A 16114-nucleotide genomic window follows, 5' to 3' on the forward strand; every position below is an offset into this window, starting at 1 on the left:
CCCACAGTTAGACTACTTAATTACCAATCCTGTGAGAATCTAACCAAAAAGCCTTGATATGTGTGATATACGAGTAATGACATAGAGGGGTAGTTTTTTCGAATAGAGAAAATCACGCGTCTACTTACTTGATCACCATCCGAATCCTAGGAGAGAATTTAGACATTCTTTGGATCAACATAACCAAAAATTCATACTGGTTACAAACTTTACCGCTAGTCGCCCCACTGAACTTTTCATCAAACCTTTCACTTTCACCAACAATTTCTTACCCATCTATTAACCCCCAAATAAAATAAATCCACATAAATGATGAGTATGAGAAATAGGATAAAATGTGAAAAAATAAAGAGAAAGGCTCGACCCAAATCAAAATCAGTTACTTGCTTCAGAAAGAAAAAGAAAAATAGAATTATGTTTCCTAAAAATCAAAAGAAAAAATCAAAGTTAGAACTCCCCAAAATCAAATCAAAATGAGCCAAAAGCTTAAAAGTGCAAAATGTGGAAACTCATGTAGAAGCAGGAAAAGAAAATAAGGATTTCTCTAGTGTACATATCTCGAAGACCTTATTCTCTCATACTTGTCATTTTTTATTTTCTATTTCCATTTTCTTCTACATCACTACCTATTCCCCATAATACCTAATAAATACCTCTAGCTCAATTAGGAGTAGGATGGTATGATAATAAGTAGTATACGTGATTGATTGACCTCGACTCCTCTGACTGTCATTAAGATGTAAGGAAAGGTGTGCCACTACACACTCGAGTTAGCGAAACCTGCGTAAAAAAATTATGAGTGAATTTGTGCTTCGACACATGCCTATGAGAACCTATTTAGGGAAGCTCTCCAAAAGATCTAGAAATGACCCTGCTTGTACACTTCAATGTAAAGTTCACTGTATGTATGTTCATATTTAGATGTTTTAATTATTGTGTGCATATTAACTTGAGTTTCAAAAGAATTAATCCTCGTTCTCCGCTAGTGAGATGCAAGACGCCAAATTTATTTTTACGTTATTCCGTAATAATGTGAGTTTGTGAGTTTGATATTTCGGAATTTGATATTTATTTTCTGGTCAAACGTGCTAGTAAATGTGAGTTTGACTTTTTGATAGAAAAAGAAAAGAGGGAAAACAACTATTTTGAATTTTGAATGTTGTGTAGATATTTTTAATATTCAGAAAGTTTCCAAGTAAAGATGAAACAAGATATTAATACAAGGTATATAATAGATATACTACTTTAAATAGAGAAAAACATTCTATAGTTATGAATAGATATATGTATGAACACCCTTTACAACCTCTAATCTTCTATGTCCTAATACTCTCCCCCCTCTTTCCTCTCCTCTTCCTTTTTTTTTTTTTTTTTCCCCTTACTTTTTTCTTCACCGTTCCTCTTTATACTCCACCCCTTCCTTTCTAGCCGTTGATCCCTCTTTATCCTTTGGCCCATCTTGACACACCTGTATTTTTAGGTTTTCCGCGGCCCCGCTCTCATGCCCCCCGTTCCTATCTTGTTAAGCTTCCTCCCCTTTGACTCTGATCGTATTGTTCTGTCACATGCTGTCGTACGGCTCCTCCACTTTTGCAGAACCGCGGCCCTGATACGGTGCTTCGCTTCCTCCGGTTCTTATGTTACCTCGGGCCGGCAAACATGTCATCTTCATGGCCCAAAATGGGGTTGACAGAAATGCCCCCTCTCGGTCTGCGGATCCAATAGGATTCGTGGGCCGAGATTGCCTCGCTGTCAGATCATCACGCTGTCTTGTCACCCATCAACCACTCGAATCTTTCTGACTTCCACGCTGCCTGCTGCCCTGACCACCAGATCCTGGCCATGTGTCCCTAGGCATGCGTCCTGCAGTGCATTCCTATCTAGCCCTGCCCCCTCGTTTCTCGTGATGCCACGCGTCTGTTCCTCAATGGCCCTCCTTTTCACATGCGCCCCCTTCCTTTTACCATTTTGCCCCTGACTACTCGAATCCCGCCCAGCGCCTTTATTTTGCACTCCTTCCTCTTCTTGACTCCTCACTTCTCACTCTTCAAACCGTCCCTTCAACTCTTGTCTTCTCCATCTTTCTCGCGTTTTTTTGCGTCTCCAAACTTTTCCTCACACCTACCATTTCATCTCCAGTGAGGCTTCCTTCGCATATCTCATTTGTTATGCGCGCGGAACGTCTCCTCGATTCAGGTTTGCGCTCCTCCTTCTCCGTTTCTTTTTCTTGGTAGTGTAAGTAGGTGGGTAGTCATCTTCTTTCTCTTTTTATTTTTCTTTGTTCTGGTTCGTGCCCACTTCGCGACCACCCCTTTCTTTCCGCTGCTCCACCATCTCTCTTGCCCGCCGCATAGTCTATCTGGTTCACCTTACGCTGGTGTCATGTCTGGCTCCGACCCTGGCAGATCCTCCGCCACTGGATCTACTAGATCTGTGTCCCCGACCTCCCGATCATCCGACTCTGCGTCGGAATCGGGATCTTCCGGTCCCTCCGCGGACCACCCCGAATCTATTTCCTTAGATTCAACCCTTGGGGCTGTTGTTCCATCCACCTCAGGTAGACCTTTTGCACTGCCTCCTCCTCCATCCCACTTCCGCAGACCTAATCTGGCCGCGGTAAGGGCGCCCTACGACATTCCCGAGGATGTAGTCCTGGAAAATGTGCCTGGGGTCACCCATTTCCCTCATCTAGTGCCGCCGCGGCCAAGGTTCCTGGTAGCAACTGTGGGGCAAATAGCGGCTGGTCTCCGCTTCCCCTTATCCTTGCTAGATGTTGCAGTCTGCAACCATTTCAATATTCCGCAGTGTCAAGGCATCGACAACTTCTGGTGAATCATGTACGCTGCCAACTACTACAATACCACGAACACCCCTCGCATTTTCCTTCAAGACATCATTTCCCACTATTTTATCAAGAAGAGCACCAAGCTCGGGAGTGTGGGGTACCAATCCTTCTACGTGCATCGGCAAAAGAAGTCTTTTGTTATCCGCGTCACCTCCTCCGACAAAGTCTGGCTTCATTATCCCCTCTACATATCTGGGAACTACCTTTCCGCCGCTCTTCCCCCTGAACTGTCTTTGAGGTACTCCCATTTCATCCGCCGCGGTGAGTCGAGTCGAATGCTTTGTTGGTTTCCTTTACTATCATCCCCTTGACATATCTCTATCTTCTCTTTTCAGATTGGAACCCGGATTCCCACTCCCAGATCTACACTGGTGTCACCTCGAAGATTTTCACCAGACTCCGCAGCCTAGGGGACGGCCAGTGCGACGTCCTCGGCATCGACCCCGACAAAGGGAGTCCACTCCTTCGAGATCCATCCCTGAGAGATATTGGTAAATACCGCTGCCCTCTGTACCTTTTGCCCCCGCCCAAAGAGAGGAAACCCAAACCGTTTCCCCCCAAGAAACGGAAGGCGAAACCCACCGCTCATCGGTCTTTTGGGTACACCACCAAGATCTCTCATAGTCAAGCACTAGCCCGTAAGGCCACAGCCTTTCAGACCCGTAAGCCTCCCAGTGGTTCTTCCACGGTTCCCTCTGCTACTGCCCCCCGATCCTACTCTTCCATAGCTAACTGGGATGACAATTTTGCTCCCCCTGCAGGCACTTCTGACAACATGGACATCACCAAACTCAAGCTGTGGGACAGCGATTCCGAGGGCGATGCGCCCGCCAATGTAGCCATCAAAGGCCCTCCTACTAAGAAGGCCAAGACCACAGCTCCTGCTGCCCCCGCACCGTCCTCTAGGCCTTCATCGCCGCGGCTATCCTCCCGCTGCTCTGGTAAAGAAGCGATCCAGATTGGTCCTCTGCCCGACGGGCCCGCGGAGCTCTGGCAACCTCACTTCAAAGCCAGGGACCACGATGTTACTATGCATGACTCTGCTCTGGATAACCCAGCAGTGGCTGCGTCCCTATTTTTCGGCTCCCATCTCCCTAGGGACCAGGCGTATGGGGATTCTGGCTCCTTCGCTTCTCACCGAGCAGCGATCTATACAGGCTGGGAACGGGTATGCATCTCATCTATCTCTTTCCTTTCTTTCCTATTCCTTGTTCTCTAACTTGACTTGTGTCTTCAGCTGAGCCTGGACGTGGGCTATGTGATTCGTGGCCTGACCAATACCCTGGAGGCATTTGACTCTGCAAAAGCCGAGATTCACGGGCCTAATAGGTGGAAAGAAAAATGTGCTCAACTTGAGAAGGAGCGGGATGAGGCTCGTCTCGCTGCCGTCAGACACCACAAGGAGTTCCAGCGCTCCGAGGAGGCCTATAAGGATTATGTGGCGGGCGTCACGTCTCAATTGGAAAATCAAAGGAAGGCCGACAGGGCCGCTGCCCAGGCTGACTTGGAGCAGTCGCTGAAAGGAGCCGCTGAACATTTCAAGGTCCTGAGACGGAGGCCGTAGCCCCTCCTGGGGTGTCTTCTTCCCCTATCGATGTGGATGGATCCGCTGACGGGACGGAGAAGGGCTATCTGCCATTTGATGCCTCGGGCGAGCCGCAATGAAGTGCGCCTAAGTTTCTTTTTGTTAGTTGGCCAAGCCATTTGCATTATATGTATTTGATATTTTGATACTTCAACTTTTTGGTTTCACCCCCTGGGTTTGGATTTCTGGGTACTACCAGCAGACCGCAGTGGGCCCCTTTTCGGTGTTGCTTATGCCTTGTGCAAACTATCAGTAATTTAAGTGTTCAACTTTTTTGTTTCTTGTCTTTTCGTTATTGCCTTGTTTCGCCGCGGCATTTATCTTGCCCCCTTTTCTTGGGTGCCGTGGGATGCCATTGAGTATGCAGGCCGTGGAGATGTTGGGGGTAGCTGAGCATGCCCGGGCCACTCAGCTTGCCCCCAAGTTGATTAAGGAGAGGTTGAGGGCCGCTAAGTAATCCCGGGCCACTCAGTGGGCCCTCAAGTTGGCCGTGGAGATGTTGGGGGTAGCTGAGCATGCCCGGGCCACTCAACTTGCCCTCAAGTTGACTCAGGAGATGTTGAGGGCGCCGCCGGTAAGCCCGGCCACTCAAATGGACCTCAAGTTGACCGTGGAGATGTTGGGGGTAGCTGAGACGCACGCCCGAGCCACCTCGGCTTGCCCCCCAAGTTGATCAAGGAGAGGTTGAGGGCGGTGAGGTAAGCACGGGCCACTCAGCGGGCCCTTAAGTTGGCCATGGAGATGTTGGGGGTAGCTGAGCATGCCCGAGCCACTTAGCTTGCCCCCAAGTTGATTAAGGAGAGGTTGAGTGCTGCCGAGTAAGCCCGAGCCACTCAGCGGGCCCTCAAATTGGCCGTGGAGATGTTGGGGGTAGCTGAGCATGCCCGGGCCACTCAGCTTGCCCCCAAGTTGATTAAGGAGATGTTTGAGAGCCGCCGAGTAAGCCCGAGCTACTCAGCGTGCCCCCAAGTCCACTACACATTCCGTCATTGATGTAAACCCCTTATCCGCTGCTCCTGGCCTAACACACGTGAACGAATGCACATTTATTAGATGGGAAAAATTGGTTATCGCTTTCATTACCACAATAGCAAATTCAAAACAGCATTACAAAGCTTGAATGAAGCAAATACAATTTTCTTTAATTGAAAGTACTCATAGTACAAGTCACTCATGGAATTTTTTTAGCATCCAGATGTTCCACGGCCGCTTGATGCGGGGTGTCTGCAGCCTGTAGGTTCCGGACGTCCCTGCCTCCACCACGGTGTACGGTCCCTCCCAGTTGGGTCCCAACTTTCCGTCTGTCTCCTTCTTGGTGGCCGGGGTCACTCTCCGAAGCATCTGATCCCCCACATGGAATTTTCGTGGCTTCACCCGCTTGTTATACTGTCTCTGCAACCTGCGGTGATACTATTCCAAACGGATGTGCGCAGTGTCTCTCCTCTCCTCTGTGAGATTCAGTTCCTCGGCCAGAAGTCTTTTGTTCCTGCCTCTACTGCCTTGGTTCTGGTCGTCGGGGCCACCATCTCTATTGGGATCACCGCCTCTACCCCGTAGGCCATTGAGAAAGGAGATTCCCCTGTAGAAGTCCGCGGCGTTGTGCGATACGCCCACAGTACATGATTCAACTCCTCTGCCCAACACCCCTTGTGCTCTTCAAGCTTTTTCTTTAAATTATCCATGATCACCTTGTTGGAAGACTCGCTGACCATTCCGCCCGAGTTATGCGGCTGAAAAACCTTGTTTCACTCTATAGGCCTGGAGGAAGGCCTTCACTTTTCCCCCTGCGAACTGAGTCCCATTGTCCACGATAATAGTGTGCGGCAGCCCAAACCAGCATATTATATTTTCCCACAAAAACTTTTTCACCTGTTCCTCCTTGACCTGCTGCAAAGCCACGCCCTCAACCCATTTTGTAAAATAGTCAGTCGCGGCAAGCACAAACCTCCACTTGCCACTGGCCATGGGCAGGGGTCCGACAATATCCAACGCCCACATAGCGAATGGCCAAGGGCTGAAGACCTTGTGCAACGGCTCTGCAGGTGAGTGTATCAGCGGCGCAAAGATTTGGCACTTCCGGCATCTCTTGGCATACTCAGTCGCATCTTTCTTCATGTGGGGCCAGAAGTACCCCTGAGACAGCAACCGATGAGCCGTTGTCCTCCCTGCCGAGTGGCTTCCACAGCCTCCTTCGTGAACTTCTCCCAACACCTCTTGTGCCTGCTGCGGTCCCAGGCATTTCAGGAATGGTCCGCTGACGTTCCTTCGATACAACTCCCTTTCTGTCAGAATGTACCTTCTTAACCTCTGTTCCATTATCTTTTCCTCATCCTTGTCCCCGGTATCTATCCCCGACAAGTAACGCTTGATAGGTTCCATCCACCCCTGCTCTTGCTTGGTGGTTAGGCACACAACTTAGTCCTCCGCGGTGCTTGGTATGCTTAGCACCCGGATTTGGATAGACCTCCCCTCTGTCCCAGGAAGCACTGCGGCCACGTAAGCCAAAGCGTCGGCATGCCTATTCTCTCCCCTACCTAGATGGGCAAAGCTAATTTTCTCTTCTGCCCTTCTCTGCACCACCTCTAGATATTTGGCCATCCGAGGGCACCGTGCCGCAAATCCCCCGTTGACTTGACATACTACCAAATTAGAATCTGAATATATCATGAGCTCCCGCACACCCAAATCCCCGCCGATCCATCCCGCTATTCGCCTCATTACTTTCGGACTTCGTTGTTTGGCGCCGAATCCCCGCCATTAACAATTCCAGGAGAGTGTTCTCGAGCGTGACCAGCACCACCCCAATTCCATTCCCAGTATTCGTGGTCGATCCATCTGCAAATACCCTCCAACCATTTCGCATGTCCCACGGATCCAAGGGGTCGTGATTTTGGTCTGTCTCTTGTTCCATCACCATCTCCTCCCCCCAGGTGGGGTACCCACCTGGGGTCCTCGCCGTGAATTCGCCATTGCACAGCCTTTTTCTCGCGGTTCGGCTTGGTACTTTCGATCTAATAAGAGCCGGCGGCCGACGCCCACTTCAACATTCTTCCTGATTTCTAGGCTTTCAACGCCTGCTTGAGTGGCAAATTAGTCACCACCACCACTGAATGAGCGTAGAAGTATGGTTTCAACTTTAGTGCTGAGAAGACCAATGCCAGGGCATACTTTTCGATCCTACTGTACCTAGTTTCGGCATCCAACATGGTTTTGCTTTGGAAGTACACCGGCCTCTCTGCTTTCCCCACTATCCTTATCAACACTGAACTAACCGCACACTTCGAAACCCCCAAACACAAGTACAACTTTTCTCCCTGTCCTGGCTGCGACAAGATCGGAGCTTGGCCCAAATATCCTTTCAATTCCTGGAACGCCCTTTCACATGCCTCGGTCCACTAGAAGTCGCTTGTCCTCCTTAACAATAGATACAAGGGCCGACACTTGTCTGAAGACTTGGATATGAATCTATTGAGAGCCGCGACTCTACCAGCGAGCCTGTGAACTTCCTTCACATTCTCCGGTGATGGCATCTCTATCAACGCCCTAATCTAGTCCGGGTTCGCTTCTATGCCACGGTATGTGACTATATACCCCAGGAACTTCCCGGACGTCACCCCAAACGTGCATTTCTCTGGGTTCAACATTAGCTTGTGTCTTCGCAATATGGCGAACGTCTCTTTCAGCCCCTCCAAATGTTCTTCTTCGGTCATACTTTTCTCTACCATGTCATCTATATAAATTTCTATCTTCTTCCGGATTTTATCCTCGAACATCTTCTCTCCCACTCTCTGAAACGTGGCCCCCACATTCTTCAGACCAAAAGGCATCCGGGTGTAGCAGTACGTCCCCCTTTCCACTATGAACGCTGTCTTTTCTTGGTCAAGGCCATACATCACCACCTGATTGTAGCCCATTGACGCGTCCATAAATGAAAAGAACTTATACTCCGCGGTTCGGTCCACCAGTTCGTCTATCCGCGGTATAGGATAACAATCCTTTGGGCATTCCTTGTTGACATCTATAAAATCCATGCACATCCTTACTTTCCCGTTCTTTTTAGGTACGGCTACCACATTGGACAACCATTCGGTAAACTTGCATTCGCGGATGATACCTGCATTTCTCAACTTCTGTACCTCCTCTCTGATTCCCTGTGCATACTGCGGCCTGACACTTCTCAGTTTCTACTGGATCGGGCGGGTGCCATCCCGCATGTGCAACCTGTGGCATGTAAACTCTGGATCTAACCCTACCAACTCCTCGATCGACCACGCAAACACATCACTGTTCGCAGCCAGCAAGGCAATCAGTTTCTCTCTCCACTCCTCCGCCAAAATGGCTCCAATGTTCATGAACTTCTCCTCCTCCGCTATTCCAATGTTTACAACGTCAACCTCGTCCATCGTCTTGCTATGCCGCGATCTGTAATTGCTATGCCGGACCGTCCCTACCTCCGGCGCTCCCCTTCCAGGTGCGCATACTGGACCCTTCGCCGCCACCTGGTTTAGGTTCTACGCCGCGACCTGATCGCCCCTTATCTCGTACATTCCTCCATTCGTTGGGAACCGATCACCTGGTAATACTTAGAGGGAACTACCCTCATCTCATGAATCCATTTTCTTCCCAGGATCGCGTTGTATTGTGATTTAGTATCCACCACCATGAACTTGGTGAAAATGGTCACCGGCCCCGCGGTCACCGGCAGTACTAGGTCCCCCACTGGCACAATCATGCTGCCGTTGAACCCGAACAAATTAGTCTGTGGAGGCTTCATCTACTCCTTTTCTATTCCCATCTTTTCCAGTGCACCCTGAAACAGCAAATCCACTGAATTTCCGCAGTCTATCAACACCATCTTCACCATGTAATTTCCCATTGCTACGGTAACCACTAGGGCATCTTCGTGTGGCGAGCTCACCGACTCCAGATCCTTCTGTGTAAACTCGACCCGGTCACTCCCTCTGCTACTTCCGAGAACTGGCTGCGGACCGCTCGCAACTTCGTTTATCTGCTGGAGGCTGGCGGTCCTTCTCACCTTATTCCGGTGAGGGTTCCTCCCCAGCGTTTCTCCGCTGAATATTATATTTATCGTGCCCAAGATTTTTGCTGTGGCCGCGACCCTCTCAATCGGCTAAGCTTCTTTGACATGTTCTTTCAACTGTCCTCTCCCAATCATTCTTTCTACCAACCACTATAAAGCAAAGCATTCGTTGGTAGCATGATTCCTGACCTGATGGTATGCATAAAACGGCTTTCCTTCGATCTCCTTTGGCGAGCTCCGTGGCTCTTCGTAGTGCCGCTGTCCATTGATCAGAGGCAAGATCTCCTCCAACGACTTGTTCAGCGACGTCAGATCTATCTCGCGATACGGTTTTCTTTCCCTGTACTCCCGTCGAGCCTGGTCTCTGCCCCTCTCTACTCTCGGTATCTCCCTTCCGTAATTTCCTTTGTCCCTGGCCGTAGCTCTATCCTTGTCTCTTCTGTCCTCCGCGGCCACGGCATGTATTGACTTGTCAGGCTTTTTGTGTTCCTTACTGTTCCTCCGCAGAATGTCCTCATACCTGATGTAACGTTCCACTTTCAAGTATAAAGCATGCAGGGTGGTAACTTCAATCTTGGACACTAATTCATGTACTCGTGTCCCCTGCTTTAACCCGTGCTGGAACGCTATGACCGCGGTGCGTTCATCCAAATTCTCCACCCTCAGCATTTCTTCCTTGAACTCGCATTGCAGAAGTCCCCGAAAGTCTCGGGCGGACTTCGTTTGACGCGTTAAAAGGTCCGCTACGTCGACCACTCTCTTCTTCTGATGGATGAAGTGATTCACAAAGGCTTGTTCCAACTCCTCAAACCTCTTAATACTCCGCGATGCCAACCGATAATACCAATCAGATGCTCCTCTCTTCAGGCTGGCAGGGAACATCATGCACCGGAGGCCATCGTACTTCGCCTCTTGCCACAACGGCATCTGCTGCTGAAAATGATGCAAATGGTCAGCCGGGTCTCCTTTCCCGTCGTACCTTTCAAACCGCAGCTGCGTGAATCTCTTGGGTACCTCCACATTCCAGACCGAGTCCGCCAGAGGATTCTGGTGCAGGCTATCCACCACCTTTTTGGCCGCGCCGTGTTTTTCCTGCTCCACCGCGTGGTTGGTTTCTCGGTCTCTTTCAATCATTTCTTTCACCATTTCCATGGTAATGCCTCCACCCCGATTAGCCTCAACCGCCGTATGAGCCCCCTCACTTTGCACCTCCATTTCGCTTCCTGTCAGAGCGACTGTTTCCGCTCCCCCCTGGGTGTCTTCCCTTTCTCTCCTCAGCTCATCATTTTCTTCCCTAAGCTTGGCTATCTCCTCTTGAAGTAACCTGGTTGCCTCAGCCACTGAATCTTCGACTTCCTCTTCCCCCACCTCTATGTTTTCCATACTGGCTGTCTCGTTCTTTACGACCTCCTCCCTCGTCAGCCTTCCTCTACCTCGTCCTCTCTTAGTTGGACCCATGCTTTGTAACTTCCCTAATCGTGGACCTATCTCTTCCCCACAGACGGCGCCAAATGTATGAACACCCTTTACAACCTCTAATCTTCTATGTCCTAATACTCTCCCCCCTCTTTCCTCTCCTCTTCCATTTTTTCTTTTTTTTTTCCCCCTTACTTTTTTCTTCACCATTCCTCTTTATACTCCACCCCTTCCTTTCTAGCCATTGATCCCTCTTTATCCTTTGGCCCATCTTGGCACACCTGTATTTTTAGGTTTTCTGTGGCCCCACTCTCATGCCCCCCGTTCCTATCTTGTTAAGCTGCCTCCCTTTTGACTCTGACCGCATTGTTCTATCACATGTTGTCGTACAGCTCCTCCACTTTTGCAAAACTGTGGCCCCGATACGGTGCTTCGCTTCCTCCAGTTCTTATGTTACCTCGGGCCGGCAAACATGTCATCTTCATGGCCCAAAATGGGGTTGACACAATATATTTGGTAAAATAGGAAGTTTCGAAAAAAGTTAAGCATAATATTAATGTATGGTAAATAATTTTTTGAAATGGAATGGTTTATCAAAAACTAAGGGTTTTCAGAAAAATAAGTTTCTTAGAACTAAACAGCTAAAATAAAGAAGAACGGAGACACGGATCATGCATCTTTTAGCTAACTTGGGATCGGTTCTCTTTGATATTTTCTATATACTCTGTTTCGGCGATACAAGAGGTGAGTAGTTTAGTTTTTCTATTTCACATCTATACAGAGATAACTTCACTGTCCAAGATTTCCGCTCATTTTTTTCTGCTCATTTTGTCATTATTCTTAGTCCTATCATTGTTAAAACTTGTTAAATTTTAGTACTATTGAAACTCTGAAATTCTGAGATTGAACTGTTGAACCTCTGAAGTGATTGTTAATGGCGGCGCGAGCCAAAAATCGTTAGGACAATTAATTGAACTTTGCAGGTGGTCATAATATATTTTGTTTTGGTTGACAAATGGTTGGTTGTAGTGGGTGTGTGTGAGTATTGATGAATATATGGTGCTGTTGAAGGTTGGAGGCGTTAATGGAGGTCAAGATTTTTCTATGATTGATGAATGATGAGTTAGGGTTTGTGTTTAGTTAAATGTGGGTGGGTTTTTAGGGGGAGTAAAAACAGAACGGTTTAGAGTGGGGGTGATTGAGTGCTGGAGAGTGGGGGTTGTTCAGAGTTTGAGGGAGGCGCGATCTAATTTGGAGGAGGGGTGATGTGATGTGAGAAATTGAGTGTGTGCTTTTATTAAAGTGTTAGGGGTTTTCATTAGGAGTAAAATCAGTGAGATGAAAGTGGAGGAAGACGAGAACTCGTGGTGGCTGGTGGTGGAGGAGAGCTGCTAGTGAGGTGAGGAAGACGACCTCTTAGTTGGGCCTTGGGCTGAAATGTTAGTTTGTTTCTTTGGACCGAAACAAAAGTTGTTTGTTTCTTTGGGCCAGTTTTTATTTTGTTTGGGCTGGGTCCATAAGACTTAAAATGGATCAGTGTGAGTCTTTAGTTGTTTAGACTTTTGGGCCTTGGTTTTGGGGCTTTGTTTTGTTTAGTTGGATTAGGACCAGGGGTTGAAGTGTTGTACATACGGGTTTGCGTCAAGACCTGTAGGAACGAACACCAGTTTGGGATTGGTGATTGTTGGGTTTAGCCCTTTGACTGTTGACCGCTGATTGTTGACTGTTTATTGTGTTACTTTCTTATATATTAAATTTTATGGACTAATCAAATGGTAGAATGTTGTGGAAGCCTATATAAACTGGTTTGTCGTTATCTAAGAAAAGATTTGACGTTGATATTGTAAAATTTTTGACACGTGACGAGATTAAGATTTTAAGAGACATGGTATTCCTAAAACGCTATAAAAGTGTTATACGGTACATTTGGAGAAATTGTGACATTATGTGGTATGTTGAAATTGTTGTTCTGTTAAATGATATGATATGTTAAGATATATATTAAATACAATATTTTTGAGAAATAAATGTAAACACTCCTTCATTATATCTGTGAGATGCTACTATGAGGTATTATAGTATTTGTGGATATTTCCAAAGGGATTGTGGTTTAGTGGAATATATTTTATTTGGCATGTGAAAGAATGAAAATAAGAGGTATTGTGATATTTCCAAATAATGTGGCTTAGTGCAATAATTTATGTAGCACTTGATAGAGTGAAATGATTATGAGATATAAAGGTATGAGACCTGAATAAATTACGTAACGAAAATCCTAGAACCTAGCTACCACAACTCATGTGATTGGCCCATGTGTAGGGCATATGTGATATGATTGGCTCTTATATATATAGGGTGTATGAGATGTTGATTGACCCATGTGTAGGGAAATCGTAGTTGAATAGTGACTTGATTATCTCGTTCACAAAATTAGAACGAGACGCTCAATATTTTATGTCGAATAGTGGCAGTACCCACCTAATGGCGTTCGTGTGGGGGTTACCTGGTATGCGATATCCCGCTTAGGGTAACTACGCACAGACTGGTTTATTTCGTGAGGGGAGGCATGTGGATGTACTTGTTCGGCGTAGGGAAGCGATTGTGGTAGCCAGGAAAACTAGGTAAAACATAGAGACGACGTGATTCTAGAGACACTTGAAGAAACTCTAAACAATAATTGTGATGATATATCAAAGCATACGTTAAATCTATAATAAATGATTTATTATGGTTGTGAAATTAGTCATTGAGATTGTTCTTGTTGGTTCAATGGGATGATTGGAATTATGTATATGATATGTTTGTTTTATTGTAATTTATGTTGCATTCACAATGGTTTTGCAGAGGGGTAGGTTGAATTGATTATTTATGCAGGTGTGACCCATTCTGTGATCAGGCCTACACCAGTGTAGGTATAGAGTAAGTTTTAGTTTGTTATTTTATTATTAGATGTAGTTGATCTAGTAAGGTGGGAAGCTAAGGCGCCTCAGTAGAGGAACTAAATGCCTTATTAGTATTGAATTGGAAGCTAAGGCGCCTCGGTGGAGGAACTAAATGCCTTATTAGTATTGAATTTGAAGCTAAGGCGCCTTAGTGGAGGAACTACCTGCCTTGATTATTGTATTTAAGAATGTTGTATTATTTGTTGGACGTTAAGGTGCCTCGGTGGAGAAACTAATTGCCTTATTGATTGTGCATATATATGTATAAGTATGATTTGTATTTTAGGGCTACTCATACCAGTATTGTTTATAATGCTGACCCGATTTGCATGTTTGCTTATTGGGTGTGTTCATAAAATAAAACCAGTTGATAAGGCTTGATAGGATTAGTGTTGAAGAAGGTTGATTGTTGCTTGTGGTCCGCGTTAGCGTCTCATTACAGGATATGTTTTGTTTTCCCTTGAGGTGTAATAGATTTTCAATTGAGACAATGTTTTTTGTATTTCCAGTTGTAACTATAATTAAAGAGTTGTTGACAGAAAATTTGTAACTTAATCATATTTGTGAATATTTGAAATGAAGAGGGCTTTTGTTTATTTAAAATTTTTTATTGGTTTCAAATTATTGGAATAGTTAAACGGATAATGGATTTTTGGAAGTTGAGAGTGCATCACACCTCGAAAATCGAAGAGTCGGGAACAAATATTGTTTTTTCCGATTTTGTTGAAATTCGGGGTGTGACATGAGATGTATAGATATCTAAGATTAATTAAGGGAACAAGCCTTCGTTACTGAGTCATTGTAGTATAAATAAAGTTTGTGAGTATCTTCTCTGGAAAACTCTCACGAGGCTATAACTCGTTCACTAGGGAATTCCTAGTGGTTTAAAGCCTTGTTGCATACGGTCAATGCAACCACACTGCGAAACGAGAATTAGTTTAGGATTGCATATTTTTTGCCACTTATCTGTTTTAATGTCTCTTATTTGCTTAAGGAGAAGCAAAGTGTTGTTTGGGGGTGGTGTGATAAGCACCCAAAACTGTGATATAAAACCCCGTAGAGACATAGCATTTTGGTTAATTATGTATTTAATAATCATGAAATAATTATATTTTCGTGCTTTTACAGGTTTGAGCAATCAACATAAAAATGAGGATAAAGCTAGAATTTAAGCACAGAATAGTGTGTCTACGTGAAACATTCCGATTTAGCACATGCAAAGCTCAATGAAACCCGACTAAAGCCCAGGGACTCAATCAGGACAATTCTAGGTCAGAATAGGATCAACGTGCCAGAAAGCATCAAACTTCTGAAGCACATATCTTCTGAACCTGAACTACAAATCCAGCAAGTGAACCATCTGAACGATCAGTGCGACAAACTCTATCTCAGGCTAGATTTTTGTAGAAATCGACTTGCAGACCCGCCATTGGACAGAGTACGTGGACTCACTATACGGACCCACAGAAATTGGTTGATAAAGCTTACACATCAAGCTTCAGCACATGTCAATTTGCATTAAAAGGATAAAGGACTTTTGTGCATGTTTTGGCACACAAAGTCTTGAGTAGTTGGCAAACAAGTCATAATTAATTAAGGTGGCATGAATGTCTTGCTTAATTAGGTGGAAATTAATTTGGTGGCATGAAATTCTTGTTTATGTGAAAACAAAAGTCTTGATTAGAAAAAAAAAATTAAGATTTCACATTTAATGATGTGGTTGGATGGTTGAGTTCACGTGGAGCAAAAGAGAAATTAAGCAATCTCTTGCTTTAAAAGAATGTTTTCATGGGCAAGACACAACTTTTGGTCTCCTTAAGTTAGCTTAGTTTTCATTTTGCTCCGGAACTTAGCAAGTTACATTTTCTAAATTTTAAGCTGTAATCAAACCTTATTATAGTTTTCACAAGCATTCTAATAAAAGTCTTTCTTTGTAAAATTAGGATTCTTCATATTATTCTCTTTTAGTTCTATCCATTCAATTTCTTGTAATTTATAGAATCTAAGGATCATGAGCTAAAACCCTCCCTGGTAAAGGGTTAATGACGCTCATGTGAAGATCAAACTCCTGTCACAAAATGAGAGTGATAGGAGTTTAGGAGTCCTGGATCATGGCTTATGACTTAGGTTGTATTTAGCATCCTGTCACAAAATGAGAGTGATCGTCCAAAAGTGGAGTCTGGACCTTGAGAGTAGATCGCGTGCGCGACCCAAGTGACATTGGGTCTAGTTGTGTGCGCAAGTCTCTGGTGAATCCAGATTCTAAAATTTGAATGGCTGGTGTA

This window comes from Coptis chinensis, chromosome 9 (assembly GCF_015680905.1).
Source record: "Coptis chinensis isolate HL-2020 chromosome 9, ASM1568090v1, whole genome shotgun sequence".
NCBI lineage: Eukaryota > Viridiplantae > Streptophyta > Magnoliopsida > Ranunculales > Ranunculaceae > Coptis > Coptis chinensis.